This window comes from Puma concolor, chromosome B1 (assembly GCF_028749965.1).
Source record: "Puma concolor isolate L17-30 chromosome B1, mPumCon1.1.hap2, whole genome shotgun sequence".
NCBI lineage: Eukaryota > Metazoa > Chordata > Mammalia > Carnivora > Felidae > Puma > Puma concolor.
This window is the reverse complement of record NC_141670.1, coordinates 206,502,615-206,525,746: the sequence shown is the minus strand read 5'-3', so window position 1 is coordinate 206,525,746 and position 23,132 is coordinate 206,502,615. Positions and strand designations below refer to the sequence as shown.

The following is a 23,132-nucleotide window of genomic DNA, read 5'->3' as shown; positions in this document are numbered from 1 at the left end:
GTCTGCTCACAGCATTCCAGTCCACACAACAGATGAAGTCTGAGCTAGTACGATAAGGCAAGAAAAAGAAAAGGCACATGGTATAAAGAAAGAAAGAAAACAGCCATTACTCACTGAAGATATGATTGTCTATTTAGAGGAACCCATGGAAACGACAAATAAGCTCCTTGGAACTAATAAATGAGCTGACCAAGGTACCAGGGAACAAAGTCAACAACATACAATCAATTATATATCTACATATTACCAATGAACAATTGGGCATTGAGAGAAAATGAACAATGCCATTTATAACAGCACCCCAAAATACCTAGGTATAAATCAGTATGCTGAAAACTACAAAGTCCTGATGAAAGCAATTAAAGCCCTAAATAAATGGAAAGATAAACTATGTTCTTTTTTTTTAGAAAAAATTTTTAATTTAATTTTAATTTTTTAATTTTTTAAAATTTACATCCAAGTTAGCATATAGTGCGACAATGATTTCAGGAGTAGATTCTTTAATGCCCCTTATCCATTTAGCTCATCTCTCCTCCCAGAACCCCTCCAGTAACCCTCAGTTTGTTTTCCATATTTATGAGTCTCTTCTGTTTTGTCCCCCTCCCTGTTTTTATATTCTTTTTGCTTCCCTTCCCTTGTGTTCATCTGTTCTGTACCTAAAGGACTCATATTAGTGAAGTCATATAATATTCATCTTTCTTTAACTAATTTTGCTTAGCATAATACCTTCTAGTTCCATCCACATAGTTGCAAATGGCAAGATTTCATTCTTTTTGATTGCCGAGTAATACTCCATTGTATATATATACCACATCTTCTTTATCCATTCATCCATCGATGGACATTTGGGCTCTTTCCATACTTTGCCTATTGTCAATAGCACTGCTATAAACGTGGGAGTGCATGTGTCCCTTCGAAACAGCATACCTGTATCCCATGGATAAATACCTAGTAGTGCAATTGCTAGGTCGTAGGGTAGTTCTATTTTTAATTTTTTAAGGAACCTCCATACTGCTTTCCAGAGTGGCTGCACCAGTTTGCATTCCCACCAGCAGTGCAAAAGGGATCCTCTTTCTCTGCATCCTCGCCAACATCTGTTGTTGCCTCAGTTATTAATGTTAGCCATTCTGATAGGTGTGAGGTGGTATCTCATTGTGGCTTTGATTTGTAGTTCCCTGATGATGAGTGATGTGGAGCATTTTTTCATGTGTCTGTTGGCCATCTGGATGTCTTCTTTGGAGAAGTGTCTATTCGTGTCTTTGGCCCATTTCTTCACTGGATTATTTGTTTTATGGGTGTTGAGTTTCATAAGTTCTTTATAGATTTGGATACTAACCCTTTATCGGATATGTCGTTTGCAAGTATCTTCTCCCATTCTGTCAGTTGCCTTTTAGTTTTGCTGATTGTTTCCTTTGCTGTGCAGAAGCTTTTTATTTTGAGGAGGTCCCAATAGTTCATTTTTGCTTTTGTTTCCCTTGCCTCTGGAGACGTGTTGAGTAAGAAGTTGCTACAGCCAAGATCAAAGAGGATTTTTCCTGCTTTCTCCTCGAGGGTTTTGATGGCTTCCTGTCTTACATTTAGGTCTTTCATCCATTTTGAGTTTATTTTTGTGTCTGGTGTAAGAAAGTGGTCCAGGTTCATTCTTCTGCATGTTGCTGTCCAGTTTTCCCAGCACTACATGCTGAAGAGACTGTCTTGATTCCATTGGATGTTCTTTCCTGCTTTGTCAAAGATTAGCTTGCCATACGTTTGTGGGTCCATTTCTGGGTTCTCTGTTCTGTTCCATTGATCTGAGTGTCTGTTTTTGTGACAGTACCATACTGTCTTGATGCTTACAGCTTTGTAACACAGCTTGAAGTCCGGGAAGATATACCATGTACTTGGATTAGAATACTCACTATTAAATGCCAATGACCTCCAAATTTATCTACAAGTTCAACACAATCCCAGTTGAAATCCCAGCAGGATATTATTTCACGGCCATCAACAAGCTATATTGTTCTATATAGTTCTATAATTCTATAATTATGCATCAGAGGTCTAAATGTAAAATGTAAAACTCTAAAACTTTTAGAAAAAAAGGCAACTGATGGAATGGGGAAAGATATTTGGAAATGACATATCGGATAAAGGGCTAGTATCTAAAATCTATAAGGAACTCACCAAACTCCACACCTGAAAAACAATCCAGTGAAGAAATGGGCAGAAGACATGAATAGGCACGTTTCCAAAGAAGACATCCAGATGGCCAACTGACACATGAAAAGATGCTCAACGTCACTCATCATCAGGGAAACACAAATCAAAACCACACTGAGATACCACCTCACGCCTTTAGTCAGAGTGGCTAAAATGAACAAATCAGGAGACTAGAGATGCTGGAGAGGATGTGAAGAAACGGGAACCCTCTTGCACTGCTGGTGGGAATGCAAACTGGTGTAGCTGCTCTGGAAAAGTGTGGAGTTTCCTCAAAAAATTAAAAATAGAACTACTCTATGACCCAGCACTAGCACTGCTAGGAATTTACCCAAGGGATACAGGAGTGCTGACGCATAGGGGCACACGCACCCCAATGTTTATAGTAGCACTTTCAACAGTAGTCAAATTATGGAAAGAGCCTAAATGTCCATCAACTGATGAATGGATAAAGAAGATGTGGCTTATATATACAGTGGAATAATACTTGGCAATGAGAAAGCATGAAATCCTGCCATTTGTAGCAACGTGGATGGAACTGGAAGGTATTATGCTAAGTGAAATAAGTCAGAGAAAGACAGATACCATATGTTTTCATTCATATGTGTATCTAGAGAAACTTAACAGAAGACCATGGGGGAGGGGAACGGGAAAAAAGAGGTTACAGAGAGGGAGGGAGGTAAACCATAAGAGACTCTTCAATACTGAGAACAAACTGAGGGTTGATGGGGGGGGGTGGGGGAGAGGGAAAATGGGTGATGGGCGTTGATGAGGGCACTTGTTGGGATGAGCACTGGATGTTGTATGCAAACCAATTTGACAATCACTTATGCTAAATAAACAAATAAATAAATAAATTCCAAAAATAATTAATGTAATACATCAAATTAGTAGAATAAAGGGAAAAAAACCCCACACAATAAAACATTAAGAGCATTTGATAAAATCCAACACTCATATGCAAATATCTCAACTAACTAGGGGGGAGAAAGAATATTCTCAACCTAAGAAAGAACATCTATAAAATTTATTCACTTTGAGTAATTTTAGTCATAGCTTGTATAAAAATAAGATGTGTTCTCTACCCAACAGAATGCCAAATCAGGACCAGGTCAGACTGTAACTAGTGCGCCCAGCTAACCGCCCCTGGTGGGACGGTGTGGTGTCAGGGTCAGCCAGCACACAAGCGCACAATTCCTAATGTCATTCCTCCCAGGGCTCATAAAACATCAGCTTTACTGAAAATCGCTTTGCCCAAGGGAGAGAGAAACAAGTTTCCCATCTGTTCTGAGAAAGCAGTAATGTTAAGTTTAAATGGATTGTTTTTAGATGACTACAAAGGAAGCCTTTTAATAATTAAATGGCAATTTTTAAGTTTTACGATATAACAAATAACAGGATAAGAGAAACTTCACCAAATCCCTAACTTATAAATAGCATGCTTTGTTAAATACGCTCCTTCACAGAACACGATCCTGAGACGGGTGTCGGCCCACGCCAGGCTCTTCGTGGGCAATGTCTTTCCCGTTGCTCTGCTGCTCCCGGTACCAGCCAGGTCTGCGAATGTCGGCTCGCGTACAAGGGTTCATGTTCAAGAACGTACACCGGAAATGCCACAGAGCTTCTGCGCTGGCCTCTGTGATGAAAACAGCGATCGGACGGTCCCGTCGCCGGAGTCTCACGCACAAGTCAGTGCTCGCGCATCCGTCAAGGTGAGCAATGAGTGCGCACCCACGTGAGTCATCAAAGACCAAGGGTGATCCTAACAAGAGCCCGAAACATCTGGGAAGGAGTCAGACCCCATTTGGTGGCCATCTGCATGTGGGCAAAGCCTGGGGGCGGGACCCAGCACACCGAGGGTGTAGGTGGAAGCATGCTTGTGACATGCCCACGGTGGCACTCAAGTCAGACGTGACTAGCAGACCTGTTGTCAAAGACCAACACCAGATGTTAATACACAGGAGAAACTGCCTTTCTGAGGAAGAAGAGGAAAGAAATGACAAACTACTCGCAGATACCGTGTTGTCAGGTGGGGCTGGACTCCCTATGAATCTCCTCAGGTGACGAACTGGCACCCATGCTGACAGGAAACGGTAGTATCTGGATGTCTATGGTGTGAAAGGAAAAACCAGGACACTTGATTTGTTAGGGTCAAACATTATCGTTTGACGTCAGCTAGTCCCCTCATGTTGACCACTCACTGAAGCAAGACTTTTTTTTTTTTAAGTATAACTAACATTCAATGTTATATTAGTTTTAAGTGTGCAATGTATTGGTTCAACAACTCTATACATTACTCAGTGCTCATCACGATAAATGTAGCCACCACCTGTCACCGTACGATGTTATGACATTTAGGACTACATTCCCTGTGCTGTAATTTTTATAACTGGAGGTTGTACTCTTTTCTTTTTAATGTTTATTTTTGACAGAGAGACAGAGACAGAGAGACAGAGCGCGAGTGGGGGAGAGGCAGAGGGAGAGGGAGACACAGAATCCAAAGCAGGCTCCAGGCTCCGAGCCGTCAGCACAGAGTCCGACGCGGGGCTCGAACCCACGAACCGTGAGATCATGACCTGAGCCGAAGTCGAACGCTCAACCGACGGAGCCACCCAGGCGCCCCTGTCCTCTTAAACCCCTTCATGTATTTCACACATCCCACTCCCCTCCCCCCAGCTTCCCTCTGGCAACCACCAGTTTTTTGCATTTAAGTCTATTTTTTTCTTTTTTGAGAGGTTTGTTCCTTTGTTTTTTAGATTCCACATATAAGTGAAATCATATGGTACTTGTCTTTATCTGACTTGTTTCACTTAGCTTAATACCTTCAAGGTCCATCCATGTTGTTGCTAATGGGAAGATCTTTTTTATGTCTGAGTAATATTCCATTGCGTACATACACCAAATCTTTATCCACTTATCAGTCGATGGACACTTGGGCTGCTTCCATATCTTGGCTATTGTAAATAATGCTAAAATGAACACAGGGTTGCATGTGTCTTTTCAAGTTAGTGTTTTTGTTTTCTTCGGGTAAATACGCAGGAACAGAATTACTGGATCATACGGTATTTCCAATTTTAATTTTTTGAATATCCATACTGTTTTCCACAGTGGCTATGCCAATTTACATTTCCACCAACAGTGCACGAGGGTTCCTTTCTCTCCACATCCTCATCAACACTTGTTATTTCTTGTCTTTTTTGATTTTAGCCGTCCTGACAGGTGTGAGATGGCAGGTCCTGGTAGTTCTGATTTGCATCTCCCTGATGATGAGTGTTGTTGAGTATCTTCTCATGTGTGTGCTGGCAGTCTGTATATCTTCTTTGCTAAAATGTCTATTCAGGTTCTCTGTCCATTTTTTATTGGATTATTTGTTTTCTTGGTGTTGAGTTGTATAAATTCCTTATACGTTAGGTATTATCCCTTTATTGGATATATTATTTGCACATATTTTCTCCCATTAACTAGGTTGCTTTTTCATTTTGCTGATGGTTTCCTTCACCGTGCAAAAGCTTTTTATTTTGGTGTAGTCCCAACAGTTTATTTTTGCTTTTGTTTCCTTTGCCTCAGGAGACTTATCTAGAAAAATGTTGTGACAGTTGATGTCAAAGAGATTACTGCCTGTGTTTTCTTCCAGGATATTTATGCTTTCAGGTCTCATGTTTAGGCCTTTAATCCATTTTGAGTTTATCTTTGTTTATTTTGTGATTCAGCTGCATTCTTTTGCATGTAGCTGTCCAGTTTTCCCAGCACAGTTTATTGAAGAGACTCTTTTCCCCACTGTGTAGTCTTGCCTCCCTTGTCATAGATTAATTGACCATATAAATGCGGGTTTATTTCTGGGCTTCCTACCTGTCCCACTGGTCCATGTGTCTACTTTTGTGCCAGTACCACACTGTCTTATTACAACTTGGTAGTATACCCTTAAATCTGGGATTGTGATGCCTCCAGCTTTGTTCTTTCTCAAGATTGCTTTGGCTGTTTGGGTCTTTAGTGGTTCCATACAAATTCCGGTATTATTGGTTCTAGTTCTGTAGAAAATACTATTGGTATTTTTTTTTTCAACGTTTTTATTTATTTTTGGGACAGAGAGAGACAGAGCATGAACGGGGGAAGGGCAGAGAGAGAGGGAGACACAGAATCGGAAACAGGCTCCAGGCTCCGAGCCATCAGCCCAGAGCCTGATGCGGGGCTCGAACTCACGGACTGCGAGATCGTGACCTGGCTGAAGTCGGACGCTTAACCGACTGCGCCACCCAGGCGCCCCGTACTATTGGTATTTTGATAAGGATCACATTGACTCTGTAGATTGCTTGGGGTACTATGGGTATTTTAACAGTATTAATTCTTTTTTTTTAATTTTTTTTACATTTATTTATTTTTGATAGAGAGAGACACAGCACAAGTGGGGGAGGGGCAGAGAGAGAAGGAGACACAGAATCCGAAGCAGGCTCCAGGCTCTGAGCCATCAGCCCAGAGCCCGACGCAGGGTTCGGACTCACGAACTGCGAGATCATGACCTGAGCCGAAGTCGGACGCTTAACCGACTGAGCCACTCAGGCACCCCTTAACAGTATTAATTCTTTTAATTCATGAGCATGGTATATCTTTCCATTTATTTGTGCCTTTGTGTCTTTAATTTCATCAATGTTACATAGTTTTCAGAGTATAGTCTTTCACTTCCTTTGTTAAGTTTATTCCTAGATATTTTTTTTGTTTTTTTGGCTCAATTGTAAATCAGATTGTTTTTTAAATTTCTCTTTCTGCTACTTGGTTGTCAGTATATAAAATGCAACAGATTTCTATATGTTAATTTTTTATCCTGCAACTTTACTGAATTCAGTTATCAGTGCTAGCAGTTTTCTGGTGGAGTCTTTAGGGTTTTCTACAGGCAGTGTCATGTTATCTGCAAATAGGGAAAGTTTTACTTCTTCCTTACCAATTTGGACGCCTTTTACTTCTTTTTCTTCTTTTATTGCTGTAGCTAGGACTTCCAGTACTCTGTTGAAGAAACATGCAGTGAAAATGTTAACTTCCTGGGTGCCCCTAACGTGCAGGAGTCTGGACCAGGCCCATGAGCCTCTTGAACACTCCAGAGCAGAATGCAGAGCAACCACATAGCAGCATGACCATACATCAGAAGGACTGCTCTCAGTTTCCCAGACTATGGAAAGTAAAAGCAAATTGGGGCTTCATTCTCCTCTTCTAGGTTACAACTTTTTCTGCTTTAATGTGCACATCACAAGTGGTATGAAAATCACTTCCATGTCCCCGTATAAGCAAACATGGCCAGATTCTCCAGGACACTGAGACCTCACACAGGAAACACCCTGTGCTCTGCGCCCAGCACTCTTTTCTCAGCTTCCATCGACAGCTCTGGGCCCCATTCGTGGCTGCAGAGAAGAAGTGCTAGTAATAAAAACTGGGCACACCCTTAGCATTTGTTTTATGGTGAACTTTGGTATGCTTAACCAAATAAGAGAACTGATCTAGAAAAACTCAGTGTCAACAGCCTTTACTTCACATGCAGCAAAAGGCAAGGTGCAGAGGTGACATTTTAAGGCTACAATTTGGCATTTGGTAAAATGTCAGTAGTTTTAAGTGAAAGTGCCACGTGGGGAACAGTTTCAACTGGGGGAGAAGGGAGGTGCACGCAGGAGGTCATCTCCTGTCGGCCGTCTTCTCAGGCACCGTGTGGGCTTTGCCGATCGGCATCAGCAGTGATGTTCAGTTTGGCCAAAGCTTCCAAACTTCAGATGCAACACCGAGGAGGCGGCAGAAATACAGTGACAATGATGGCAGACCTGTCTCTCCCAGTGGGTATGTCCTCGGAACCTCTGGAATGAAGCCGAATGGCGGTGATCATTACAATGGGCGTCACGGCTGGCCCCGGGGCACACCGGCTTCCCTGTGTCCTGATCACTAAGTGACAGCAGCAGCAGCAGCAGCGACTCCCAAGCACCACATGAGATGTCTCTGATGGGCTGGCAGAACAAGCGAACAGACAATGCTCCAGCAGGACGCAGCCTCCCGAGGGCAAGGCCGTGCCTGTGGTGTCACCGGCGTCCTCAGCACCTGTGACCCTTCCTAGCACACAGGGGCAACCAACAAATACTAGCTGAATGAATGAAATGAAAAAGAAATAATTTTCACAATAACCTGGCAAAGAAGGCATTATTTTATCATTTCATGGATGAGAAAATGAGAAAACTTTAATTTCTAGAAATGAAAAAAATGTGCTAGAGTCATACTGCTAGCAATTGAGCTGGAATTTGAACCCAGGTTTGCCCCAAACCCATGCTCAGCTGCGTCTGGCGTTCTGTCAAACAGTGCCAGAGGTTTCCTGAAATGATTTTTTAAAGAATACGAGGGAAAACGAGAGAACAGGGTAAGAGCCACATGGACGAGACAGTAGTTAGTGCTGGGCTCACACTGACGCACTTAGCCTGGTCTGCAGCCCCGAGGGCAGCATGGGCCCCGGCCCTGTGTGGAACGGGGGGCTCTGCGAGGGGCTTGGATGGCCTTGGCGCACCGAGATGTCCCTCTCCTGCATCCGCACAGCCCCAGGGGCCCCTTCCTTCCCCACGAGAGCTTCTGTTTGCTTCTCCACTCCTCTGTCAGCGCCTCCCTGTCTCCCCTCACGAGCACTGTCTTCCCCAGCACTTTTGATTCTTGCCCCTGCAACTCGATTTTCCACAGGGTTTTGTCATCTTTCGTATCAGGATTGATTTAGTATGTCTGTCGTCTGCTCACACCCTCTGGCCTCCACACGGGTAGAGGTTGTGATGCATTCAGCACAGGCATCTTGAACAGCCCAGCACACAAGAAGTGCTCAATAAACATCTGTTGAATGAATGAATGAATCAATGAATGAACGAACAAATAGACAGATGGACGGGGAGTGGGAGAAAATGGGGTTGGAGAGTGGGGCAGGGGTCAGAACACCAGGAGCCCTGGACACTAGGCCAGCAGTAGAGAAGGTGGCTGGCCCACGAGGCTCTCCGGGTGCTAGGCAGAAGACTGGAAGGGAGAGGGCGGCCAAAGACAGCGGAGGCGAGCAGGATGAGAAGGGCAGCGGACAGCCGGGAGGCAGACCCCACAGGCCTTGGTGAGCCGCTAGAAAAGGCAGGGCTCCCATCTCAGTGACCAGGAGAACTGAGCCGGATTTGGCATAAAAGGATGAAATCACTGTGGCTTTTCTCTTGAGAGGCCTGGAGGGAAGCTGAATGGAGGGGAGGTTTGAGGACCGCGAGCACGTGGGTGGGAGCTGAAGGGGGCTCAGAACAGGAGGAGGAGCAGCACCCCAGCTGCAGGGAGAGAGGAAGGGGAGTAAGCCTCCAGGCGGCAGATGCAACAGACAGGAGAGGGAGCCGAACACAGGAGGGCCATGCAAGCCAGGAGGAAGGCAGGGTGAGTCGGGCAGTGTGGGTAGAGTGGAGACGCCCAGCAGGTGCCCTCCCTGCCTGCTATTTGACCCTGGTGGCCCATTTAGCTGTGGGTCGTGATTCCTTAGGAGGTCACAAAGCACTTTAAAGGATCAAATCGAATAAAATAAAAACACCCCGATGAGGTCCTAGTAGTCATGCTTTGCTTTTGTTTCCTTTGCCCCTGTCAGCCTATCTAGTAACAAGTTGCTTAGGTCAAAGAGGTCAAAGAGGTTGCTGCCTGTGTTCTCCTCTAGGACTGTGATAAGTTTATGGTCTTTCATCCATTTTGGGTTTGCGTTTATTTTTGTGTGTCTGGTGTGAGAAAATGGTCCAGGTTCATTCTTCTGCATCTCACTGTCCAGTTTTCCCAAACCATTTGCTGAAGAGACTGTCTTTTTTCCATTGGATATTCTCTCCTGCTTTGTCAAAGATTGGTTGGCCATATGGTGACGGGTTCACTTCTGAGTTTTCTATTATGTTCCCTTGATCTATGTGTCTGTTTTTGTGCCAGTACCGTACTGCCTTGATGATACGGCTTTGTAATACAGCTTGAAGTCTGGAATCATGATACGTCCGGTTTTGTATTTCTTTTTGAGAACTGCTTTCTCTATTTGGGGTCTTTTGTGGTTCCATACAAATTTTAGGGTTGTTTGTTCTGCATAGTGAAGGAAACAATCAACAAAAGTTAAAGGCAGCCTAGCAATAGGAGAATATTTTTGCAAATGACATTTCTGATAAAGGGATAGATTCCAAAATCTACAAAGAACTCATCAAACTCAACACCCCCCAAAACCAAATAACCCAGTTAAGAAGTGGGCAGAAGACATGAATTGACACTTTTCCAAAGACATCCAGATGGTTAACAGACACATGAAAATATGCTCAACATCACTCAGAATCAGGGAAATACAAATTAGAACCACAATGAGATACCACCTCACACCTGTCAGAATGGCTAAAATGAACAGCCCAGGAAACAACAGATGTTGGTGAGGATGTGGAGAAAGGGGAACCCTCGTGCACAATTGGTGGAAATGTAAACTGGTGCAGCCGCTCTGGAGAACAGTGTGGAGGGTCCTCAAAAAGTTAAAAACAGAGCTACCCTAAGATCTAGTAATCGCAATTGCACTATTGGATATTTACCCAAAGGATACAAAAATACAGATTTGAAGGGGCCATGCACTCTGATGGCTATGGCAGTGCTATCAGCAACAGCCAAACTATGGAAACAGCCCAAATGTCCATCAACTGAGGTATGGATAAAGAAGGTGTGGTATATGTATACAATGGAATATTACTCAGCCAACAAAAAGAAAAAAATCTTGCCCTCTGCAGGGATGTAGATGGAGATAGAGGGTATCATGCTAAGTGAAGGAGGTTAATCAGAGAAAGATAAATACCACGACTTCACTCATCTGTGGAATTTAAGAAAGAAAACAGATGAACATAAGGGAAGGGGGAAAACAAAGAGGAGAGAGGGAAACAGACCACAGGAGATTCTTTCTATCTTAGAGAAAAAGAGAGAGACTGTGCGAGCAGGGGAGGGGCAGAAGGAGAGAGACAGAATCTGAAGCAGGCTCCATGCTCAGCACAGAGAGCCTGACATGGGGCTCAGTCCCACAACCCTGGGATCATGACCTGACCTGAAATCAAGAGTCGAATGCTCAACCGACTGAGCCACCCAGACGCCCCAGAGACTCTTAATGATAGAGAACAAACTGAGGGTTGATGGAGGGAAGATGGGTGGGAGTGAGCTAGATGGGTGATGGGTACTAAGGAGGGCACTTGTATGAGCACCTGGTGTTGTATGTAACTGATAAGTCACTAAATTCTATTCCTGAAACCAATATTGCACTGCATATTAACTAATTGAAACTTAACTAAAAAGTGAAAAAAAAAAAAAGGGCGGGGGGTGGGGGGGAGGTGCCTGGGTGGCTCAGCTGGTGAAGTGTCTGACTCTTGACTTCGGTTCAGGTCACGATCTCATGGTTGGTGGGTTTGAGCCCTGCGTTGGGCTCTGTGCTGACAGCATGGAGCCTGGTTGGGATTCTCTCTCCTTCTCTCTCTGCCCCTCCCCTGCTTGCTCTCTCTCTCTCCAAAAAAACAAAACAAGGGGCGCCTGGGTGGCGCAGTCGGTTAAGCGTCCGACTTCAGCCAGGTCACGATCTCGCGGTCCGCGTCGGGCTCTGGGCTGATGGCTCAGAGCCTGGAGCCTGTTTCCGATTCTGTGTCTCCCTCTCTCTCTGCCCCTCCCCCGCTCATGCTCTGTCTCTCTCTGTCCCAAAAATAAATAAACGTTGAAAAAAAAACAAACAAAACAGTAAAAAAAGAAGTGTCATGTTTTGCATACAGTGGTACCTGCCCTTAGTTTACTCTAATTGCTGATGTCCCAAAAAAAGGAGCTGCACAGAAAGTACCAGAATGCTCCATTTCCCACCGTGCAGTGATCCACAGAGAATGAGGGGACTGCTCCTTTTACGTCAATGGAAATGGGGAAATATTTAATCCCTAAAACAACAAACTATAGACATAAAAAAAATTCTCATTTGGGTTTCAAAAAGTGTGCAGAGTTAGCAATAATTATGTGACTTATGAAAATCTTGCTAATAAATATTTTGATAGTTAAATGATATTATGTGGGAGAGATATTCATCAGGAGAGCAGAAAAATCACATGCCAACAGTATGAAGACCTTGAATAGAATTATTTCAAATTAGCTACTTTAATATTTATGTAGGTAATGATGAAACAGGGCTTAAATGTTGTATCGGGAAAGCAATACTTTTTTTTAATGTTTATTTTTGACACACAGAGAGAGAGAGAGAGAGAGAGAGAGAGCATGCGAGTGAGCAGGGGAGGGGCAGACAGAAAGGGAGACAGAGAACCAAAGCAGGCTCCAGGCTCCAGGCTCTGAGCTGTCAGCACAGAGACAGATACAGGGCTCAAACTCACGAACCTTGAGATCATGACCTGAGCTGAAGTCAGATGCTTAACCAACTGAGCCACCCAGGTGCCCCGGGAAAGCAAGACTTTTCATTGGGTGGTGCAGTCTGAGCCGGAAGACAGATTTCCTAAGAGTCTTTACCGAGTAACAACCTAAGAATGGCCAGTACGCTGGAAGACAGAATAGAACATTTCCTGTCAGAACAAAAAGATAAGAAATAAACGGTCCTTACCTTTTTGTTAGTTCATGCAAAGGGACATTGGTTAAAATAAACTTATCTCACGTGGTAGGTTTAAAATCTGTAATTGTTACTTGTGCTGATAGCTAAAAACAAACAAACAAACAAACAAACAAAAACCCATAATCTTGTCACTTGTGGAGATACTGGCTATTTGGGCCACGAGTATTCTCTTTTCTTTTTCCTTAGAGAATGACACTCAGATTCTCATTAAGGCCCCCTCCTTTTAAGCCAGCTAACAGAGGCCATCTTGTGGCCACCATGACTACTTTAATAAGGATGGCTTGGGCTTCAGAGAGACGCAAGGAGATGCTTGCTAAGGGACCTGTGAAAGATGCTTCCTCCTGCTTTCAATGGAGAGACACTGGTCATCCCCACTGGGGAGAAACGAAGCAGGTATCACCAAGACCTGCTGGGATGCTGAGGAAGAGAAGTTGGGAAATGGGGGACAGAAGCTGGACCTGCCTGTGTAACTTGGGCTGCCAGATCAACACTGCCTGAAGCTAGCGAGCCCTTCCTTGGACTTCAAGTCAGGTAAGCTGAGAAATATCCTGATAGTTTAGATCAGTTTGAGTTTGATTTTCTGTTGTTTGCCACTGCACATATTTGAGTCAATACGTGGATTAGCGATATTTTAATCATCCAGCGTAGACACTTGGGGAAAGCGCTCAGTAAGCACTGTCCCTCTGTTCCTGCCCCTCCTTCTACAAGGTGGCACAGGAGGGGAGTAGCCTGCCTTCTCCAGCCAACAGACAGGAAGGGGATCGCCCAGCAAGACAGAATTTTTTTTTTTTTTTGAGAGACAGTGAGAGAGTGTGCGAGTATGAGCAGGAGGGGCAGAGGGAGAAGGAGAGAGACTCTTAAGCAGGGCAGGGGCCCAGCACAGAGTCAGACACAGGGCTCCATCTCACAACCGTGAGATCACGACCTGAGCCGAAATCAAGAGTCTGACGCTTAACCGACTGAGCCACCCAGGCACCCTGACAGAAAACTTTTAGATAATATCCATGCTACTCCAGTCAAATACCACTGTGGCTGGGTTTAGCAAGTAACTTAGCATGAATCTTCCCACCCTTCATACCTGGCCAAGTTCCTCTTAGTATTTTTTTACCCACTGACCCCATCCACATCCCCACTGGCTGTAAATCCCCAGGTGCTCTTGCTCTATTTGGAGTTGAGTTCAAGCTCCCTCCCCTATTGCAATAATCTTTTTTTTTTTTTTTAACATTTATTTATTATCAAGAGACAGAGACAGACAGAGCATGAGCATGGGATGGGCAGAGAGAGGGGAGACAGAATCTGAAGCAGGCTCCAGGCTCTGAGCTGTCAGCACAGAGCCCGACACGGGGCTTGAACTCACAAACCGCGAGATCATGACCTGAGCCGAAGTTGGACGCTTTACAGCTGAGACACCCAGGCACCGCCACCCCCCCCACCACCATTGCAATAATAAGCTCTTCCTTGCCTGTTTAACTCTGCTGAGTTTTTCTTTGACAAAATACAACATATCAAAATTTGTGGGATACAGTTAGAACAGTGGGGGAGAGGGAAATTTTATAGCACAAAAGATATATACATGAGAAAAAAGATAAAGTCTTAAAGCAGTAATCTAAAATTACATCTCAAGAGCCTAGCAAAAGAAAAGCAAAATAAACCCAAATTAAGCAGAAGAAAGGAAAGAATAAAGAACAGAAATCAATAAACCTGAAAACAGAGAAAAGCCAATGAAACAAATAGCTGGTTCACTGAAAATATCAATAATGCTGACAAAGCTCTATCTAGACCAAAAAGGGGCCACTACTGCAGACATTTAAAGGATAGGGAATGCTATCAGCAAATGTATGCATGACCAATTAAAAAAAAATACAACCAACTAAAATTTACCCAGTATGAAACAAGATAATATCAATAACCCTATAAATATTGGGAAAATTGAACTCATAATTTTAACTCTCCAAAAGAAAACTCCAGACCCAAGTGATTTTATTAGCAAATTCTACCAAATATTTAGAGAATAATTTTTCTTTAGATTTTGTTCAAAAGATTTTGTTTCTTTAGATTTTGAACTCCACTCCCAATGTGGAGTTCAAACTTCAACCCTGAGATCAAGAATCACATGCTCTACTGAGCCACAGCCACACATCCGTATTTGAAGAAGAATTAACACAAATTCCACATAATATCTTCCAGAAAATGCAAGAAGAAGGAACATTTCCTACTTCATGAAACTAGTATTATTCTGATATCCAAACCACATAAAAACAGATCTGTATTTCTCATGAATATACACATAAAAATCCTTTAAAAATATTAGCACATATTGGCATTACACATAGACCAACAGGAAAGAACAGAAAGCCCAGAAATAAACCCATGATTATATGGTCAATTAATTTACAACAAAAGAGGCAAGAATATCCTATGGGGAGAAGACAGTCTCTTCAACAAATGGTGTTAGGAAAGATACATGCAAAAGAATGAATCTAGACCACTATCTTACATTGTGCAAAAAAATTAACTCAAAATGGATTGAAGACTTGAATGTAAGACCCAAAAACCATAAAACTCCTCAAAGAAAAGACAGGCAGTAAGCTCCTTGACATCAATCTTAACATTGATCTGACTCCAAAAGCAAAAATAAATAAGTGGGAACACATCAAACTAAAAAGCTTCTGCACGGAAAAAAAAAAAAAAAAAAAAGGCAACCTACTGAATGGGAAAAAAATTATAAATCATATATCCTATGAGGGGTTAATATCCAAAATAAATAAAGAACTCAAACAACTCAATATAAAACACCAAACAATCTGATTAAAAATGGGCAGAAGCCCTGAATAGACATTTTCTCAAAGAAGACACACAGGTGGCCAACAGACCCATGAAAAGATGCTCAACACCCCTGTCATCAGGGAAATGCAAATCAGAACCACAATGAGTCATCACCTCACCTGTCAGAATGTCTAAAATAAAAAAAAGACAAGAAATAAGGTGTGTGGGCAACAATGTGGAGGAAAAAGGAACCCTTGTGCACTGCTGGTGGGAATGCAAACTGGTGCAGCCACTCAGGAAAGCAGTATGGAGGTTCCTCAAAAAGGTAAAAATAGAACCACCCTACGACCCAGCAATTGCACTACTGGGTGTTTGCTTGAAGAAAACAAAATCATGAATCTGAAAAGACACACACAGCCCTATGTTCACTGCAGCATTATTTACAGCAGCCAAGATACGGAAGCAGCCTAAGTGTCCACTGATGGATGAGTGGATAAAGATGTGGTGTGTGCACACAGTGGAGCATTACTGAGCCACAAAGAGAAGGAAATCCTGCCATTTGTGACCACATGGATGGATCCTGAGGGTATTATGGTAAGTGAAATAAGTCAGGGGAAGACAAATACTGCATGATTTCACTTCTATGTGGAATCTAAAAAACAAAACAAATGAGCAAACAAACCAAAACAAAATAAAACTCACAGATACAGAGAACAGACTGGTGATTATCAGTGGGGAGGACGCCGGGGAGGGGATAAAGTGGTTAAAGGGGGTCAAGCATATGGTGACGGGAGGTGATCAGACTCCCTCCGCGGATCACTTCGTAGGGCGTACAAAAACCGAATTATTATGTCGTACACCTGAAACTGATAGAACGTTGTATGACGCTTTTACCTCAATAAAAAACATATTAGCACACAGAATTCAGCTATTGCATTCTTAGGCACTTATCCCAGAGAAAGGGAGACTTCAGCTCACACAAAAATCTATACATTAATGTTTATGGCAGCTTTATTTATAATAGCCCCAAACTGGAAACAACCCAGATGTCCTTCAAACTTGAGTTGCCACTCACATCTAGGAGCTTCAGGTGGTGATAAATTGCCCACAGGGAACTTAGTATCTTTTTTCAAAATATCAGATATTTTAAATATATTCTTTTGAAAAAATAATAGTTTTCAAAAAATTATAAAAAGGATCTCCTATAAAATATATAGTTACTATTAAAAATATTCTTTTTTCAATAAACATGTTTTAATGTTTATTTATTTTGAGAGAGAGAGCATGCACGAGCAGGGGAGGGGCAGAAAGAGAGAGAGAATCCCAAGCAGGCTCCACACTGTCAGCGCAGAGCTTGACTCGGGGCTCAAACCCACAAACCGTGAGATCGTGACATGAGCCGAAATCAAGTCAGATGCTCAACCGACCTAGCCACCCAGGCGTGCCTATATTCACTATTAAAAATATTCTTAAGAAGACTCTCTTGACTAGAAGAATTCGTTTATTATATTCATCAAAATTGGGGCGCCTGGGTGGCGCAGTCGGTTAAGCGTCCGACTTCAGCCAGGTCACGATCTCGCAGTCCGTGAGTTCAAGCCCCGCGTCGGGCTCTGGGCTGATGGCTCAGAGCCTGGAGCCTGTTTCCGATTCTGTGTCTCCCTCTCTCTCTGCCCCTCCCCTGTTCATGCTCTGTCTCTCTCTGTCCCAAAAATAAATAAACGTTGAAAAAAAAAATTAAAAAAAAAAATTCTACAGTATTATGAAAATTACTAGTTTTTCAAACACAACCTCCACGTAATTAATATTTACATAATATATAAAGTATTCGAGATTCGTTTACCTAATGAATACAAGTTGTAAGAACTAATGCTACATATTTGTACTTAAAATGTTCTTCCCCCAATAACACATGGGCTATATTTAGCGCTCAATGACTAAGATTTCAGTGCCCAATCTTATTCATTACTTCAAAGACATTTAGTGACCACCCATCATCTGGTGGACACTGAGCTCATTTCGGGGATAAAATGTTGAAACATCTCAAAGAGCATACAGTAGAAGGAAGGCAATCACCATAGCAAGAGAATGAGTGATACTACAGCTTAAGCTGAGAATATCTGGGAACGCACATCTCTAATGAAACTACCTTCAATTAAGACGTGAGAATAGACAAACAGACCAAGGGCACAGAACTGAGAGCCCAGAAGCAGATCCACGCATCTGTCAAAATTCCTGCATGAAAAAGGCACTGCAAATTACCAAAAGTTATTCCAACAGTTTATAGTAACAACAGTTGTAACCAGCAGTTTCCCAGATGGAGAGTAATCGATCTCTACCTAACACCAACATAACCACAAGATTCCAGGGGTGTTGCAGACCCAACATGAAAAAGCAAAACCCTAACACTATTCAGAGAATTAGAGTATCGTTAGGATCTCCATGTAGAAAAAGTTTCCTTAAACAAGACACAAAGCGTAAAATGATAAAGAAGAGACTACAAAGTTAATGACACTAACACAGAAAATACCTGTGAATCAAATTCGTTGACTACAACATAAAACACCAAACACACACTGAGAGAAGATACTTATGTAAGTGAACAAAACACCAGTATCTGTAATATATGTAGAAAATTTACAAATTAGTAAGAAAAGACAAACCACTCCATTGAAAATGGGCAAAAGAGGTAAACAGGCAAGTCACTGAAGAAACCAAAAAGAAACCCAAATATTAAACCATAATCAGATACCAATTCACACACATCAGCCTGGTGGAGAGTAAGATGTGTGGGAGCACCAGGAGCAGTGGGCACCGTGGAGCAGCGAGCACTCTCCCAGGCTGCAGGTGAGGGTGTGGGCTCGCCCCCCGCCCCACCCGAGAGGGCTTGGTGATCTCAGGAGAGTGGCAGCCAGCACCCCTGCGGCCAGGCAACAGGACCGAGGTGCGGGAGAAATCTTTGCACATGTTCAGAACATGCATCACAGCACTGCTTTTTTTTTTTTTTTTTTTTTTAGCATTGTTTCTAACTGCAGAAAAGTGATCCAGTACACTTATATGAGAAATACTATATAGTAGCCAAGGTAAATGGACAGGTGCTACTTCTGCCAATGTGGATAGATCTCAAAAATGTGTTGAATGGAAACAGCAGTATGTAAGTATAATACGATACCATTTATATAAAGCTTATATTATTTAAGGATACTTACACAGAGACACATACATGTACGTATACATACATCTATTATATAAGCGTGTGTGTATGCGTGTGTGTGCTGTGCAGACGTTACACTGGACGGAAAAAACACTAACTTTGGGGTAGAAAAGGAAATGGACTTGAGAAAAGGGCAGGCAGGAGCTTTAAATGTTCCCAGTAACATTTAAGCTCTTAGGCTGAACGACGGACACACAAGATGTTCCTTATATTGGCTCCGCACCTTTTTCATAGGGAAAGGGGCATCTAACTGAGCTTCGGGAGTGGGAGGGTGTCAAAGAAGGCTTCGTGATGACATGTCCCCTGAGCTGCAGCCAGAGGAGCAGGCAGTGACCAGGCAAAGAAGGTCGGGCTGGAGGAAGACGTGTTCAGGGACCGAGGGGCAGAAAAGGGGTCTAAACAGAGGTAAAAGTAGCCTGAAGGCAAGGGAAAGCAAGAGGGGTCAAGGAATCACAAATTATTTAAAGCATTAACCATAACACAACAAAAGCTTAATCTGTCTCCAACTCGGTTCCATACGAAAAAGCTAGCACAAGCATGCTAACACAGTATCGGGCACACAGTGAGAAAAATAAAGAAACTAAGGGGGAAAGACTGACAAAGGGACCAGAGCTAAATGACCCCTGGTTCTAACATTTCCAAACAAGACATTTTATAACCATAAATTCAAACAACTTTTAACAGCTGACCTGGAAGAAGACGGAGGACTCAGGGTACAAAAGAATTCACAAAAATACAACGTATGAGGTCAGATAGTTTGAATTACAAAAGGCTGATAAATTCTGAGCCAGTACACGGGTGGCATAGCAGTGAAATGAGGACGCTGACAAAAACTGGCCTTGTCGGCACAGAAATGTTAGAAGGGACGTCTGAAGCCACGACTGATAGGAGGTCTGGGAAGATGGAGAAATGCTAAGATGTGGCTCCTGACAAGTGCAGTAAGAACAAAGGTCCTCAGCACCTTCCCAGGAGGAGGCCTTTGTAAAAAACACGATAGGTCCAAGAGAGACACACAAAACCCTAGAGCAGCGGAGGCAAAGGAAGGCGAGAATTAAGACAAAATGCCGCCTGACCGGCCCATGGCCAGGGCGGAGAGCACAACAGCGCAGTGTGGGGAAGAGGCCGGCCTACCCTGCTAGCACGTGGCAATCCTGATGATGATCCCGACACACATAGCTAGATGCTGGGAGACAGCTCAAGACTGGGTCACACCCCCAGTGGTTCACTCAGCAAGTACTTGGTATCCACCACATTCCAGGTACGGAGCCAGGCGTGGGGCATGGCAGCAAAAGAGGCAGAAAAAGCTCCTGTTGCCATGGAACCTACCATCTAATGGGGTAAACAGAAGCACCGAAATCCCCTAATGAGCATGACGACAAGTGCAAGGACTGTCCGGGAGAACACGAGACTGAGGTTCCGGTAAAGCAACGCCTGAGGAGCGAACTGCTCAGTGCCAAGAGAGCACAAGAATGAGGGTTTGAGGTGGATGAAAGTTACCAGATGGGGCTTGTCCTTCCACTAAGGATGCACACAGTTGTAAAGAAAGTGCTCCCACCTAACAAGAAAGCTGAGAAACATAATCCATAAAGTCATGCCTTTCCTGACCCAGGAGAGAGCTGAATATTCAGCAGAGAACTGATCACTGTGTACATGTGACGAAACTACCAAAGGCTAGGAAATGTCATGCAGAGGGAGTAGACAACAGCACAGGGCCAGAATAGCTCCTGCCTCCACCAGCCTTTCTCAGAAAACTCAGAATTCATGGGCAAATAGGTAGGATACTCAGGAATGTCCTTCCTCAGGAGTGGGGAATAATTAGCTGCTAGATGCCTAACAAATCATAAAAGCAAGACCAGAAAGGATCAAACTTTTTCCAGGTAGCTTAACTTGTCCACAACAAAGCTCAGGAATATTTACAAGAATACAAAAAGGTCCATCACCCAACAATGAAAAATCTAGGCAAAGATTACCAGGCATACAAAAAAAGCAGAAAAAATGAACTCATAATGAGAATAATCATCTATTGAAACTAACATTTAATGAACACAGATGTTGAAATTATAGACAAGGACATTAAAAATATATAAAATATAAAAAATATATTTTCCAATATATTGAAAAAACCAAGCAGAGATATGGATGGCATAAAAAATATCCAAACTGAATTTCTAGAAATGAAAACTATGATGTTTAGTATAAAAAATATACTCATTGAGATTAACAACATATTTGGCATGACAAAAGAAAAGATTAGTGAATTACAGGACACAGTAAAAGAAACTTCCCAAATTTAAACAGGAAAAAAATTTAAAAAAAAGAAGAAGAAAAATGAGTTTCAGTGAGCTGTGGGGCAAATTCAAGTGATCTAAGATATGTAATTACATCTGGAGTTTCAAAAAAAAGAAGAGGGGCACCTGGGTGGCGCAGTCGGTTAAGCATCCGACTTCAGCCAGGTCATGATCTCGCGGTCCGTGAGTTCGAGCCCCGCGTCAGGCTCTGGGCTGATGGCTCAGAGCCTGGAGCCTGTTTCCAATTCTGTGTCTCCCTCTCTCTCTGCCCCTCCCCTGTTCATGCTCTGTCTCTCTCTGTCCCAAAAAATAAATAAACGTTGAAAAAAAAATTTTTTTTTAATAAAAAAAATAAAAAAAATAAAAAAAAAAAGAAGAGAAGGGACATAAAAAGTATGTGAGTATGTAATACCAATGATATTCCAATTTGATTTAAAAAAACACTATAGGGGCGCCTGGGTGGTTCAGTTGGTTAAGCACTCAACTTCCACTCAGGTCATGATCTCACGGTTCGTGGGTTCGAGCCCCGCGTTGGGCTCTGTGCTGACAGCTCAAAGCCTGGAGCCTGCTTCTGATTCTGTGTTTCCCTCTCTCTCTGCCCCTTCCTTGCTCACACTCTGTCTTTCTCTTTCAAAAATAAATAAACATTAAAAAAATTTAAAAAAACACTATAAATCCACAGATCCAAGAAACTCAACTGAATCCCAGAGAAACATGAAACAGTTACACCAAGGTACACCATAATTAAATTTCTCAAAACTAGTGATTAAGAGAAAAAGCTAAACACAACCACAAAACAAGGCACATTATGTGTAGAGAAACAAAGACAGTGATGACACACATTTCTTAGAAACAATGTGAGAAGAGAGTAAAGGAACATCTTCAAAACACTGAAAGAAACAATTTTCAACTGAGAACTTTATACCCCCCACACACATACCTTCAAAAACAAAGGTGAAGTAAAGGCATTTTCAGACCTACAAGTGCTGAAAGGGTTCATCAACAGCTGACCCAACTATAAGAAATGCAAATGCATTTCTTATTCGCATGACACCCAATGAGTCATATATCTAAATGTGAAACCAGAAACTAAAACTTCTAGAAGGAAATGGGGTAAAATCTTGATCTTGGTTTAGGCAAAGATTTATGAGATGCAACGGTGAACACATGATCCATACAAAAATACACTGAAAAATCAGTTTGTTAAAATGTAAAACTTCTGTTCTTCAAAAGACAGTGTCCAAAGAATGAAAAGACAAAGCACAGACTGAAAATAATTTGCAAAGTATGTATCTGAGAATGGCTTCATATCTGGAATATATAAAGAACCTTCAAAACTTAATGATAAGAAAGTCACAATCCCTAAAAGACATGCAGAGGATTTCACTAGATGCTTCTTGAACAAGAAAAATAAATGCCAAATAAACACATGGGAGACTGGTTAACATCCAATCATTAGGGCCAGGTGATTAAAATCACATTGACACACCACCATTTGAGAATGGCTGAAATCAAGCAGACTGACCGTGCCGAGTCCTGGAGGGACATGAAGGAAACAGAACTCTCACATGACTGGTGGGAATGGGAAATGGTGCCACCACTTTGGAAAACATTCTGGCAGGCAATTTCTTACAAAGTAAATCAGACACCTACCATATGACCCAGCTGTTCCACCCCTCCAAGAGAAAAGAAACTCTATGTCCACACATGGACTATACACGACTGTGCATAGTAATAACCCAAACTAGATAAGAACTTAAACCTGGAAACAGCTCAAATCTTGATCAAGAGGTGAATGTACAAACTAGTGCTCAAATTCGATGAAATACTACTCAGCAAGAAAAAGGGATGAGCTACTGAAATGCAGAATAACATGGCTGATCTCAGAATAACGCAGAGTGAAAGAAGCCACCAGACGAAAAAGAATATAGACCATGTGGCTCCACTTATATAAATGTCCAGAAAATGCAAACTAATCTATAGTAACAAAAAGCAAGCCAGCAGTTGCCTGAGGACATGGGTGAAGGTCGGGATGGGAGGAGGGGAAATTACAAAGGGACAG

General features: G+C 42.6%; 1 long non-coding RNA gene across 2 annotated transcripts in view; it reads right to left on the bottom strand.

Annotated features, from left to right (window-relative positions):
* LOC147582151 (uncharacterized) overlaps nucleotides 1–22,110 on the bottom strand; it is a 70,757-nt gene extending 48,647 nt beyond the window's left edge. For both annotated transcript variants that reach the window (XR_015250648.1, XR_015250649.1), the window contains exon 1: nucleotides 22,011–22,110. This is a non-coding gene — a long non-coding RNA (uncharacterized LOC147582151). The remainder of the gene's footprint in view (nucleotides 1–22,010) is intronic.
* Nucleotides 22,111–23,132: the final 1,022 nt, after the last annotated feature.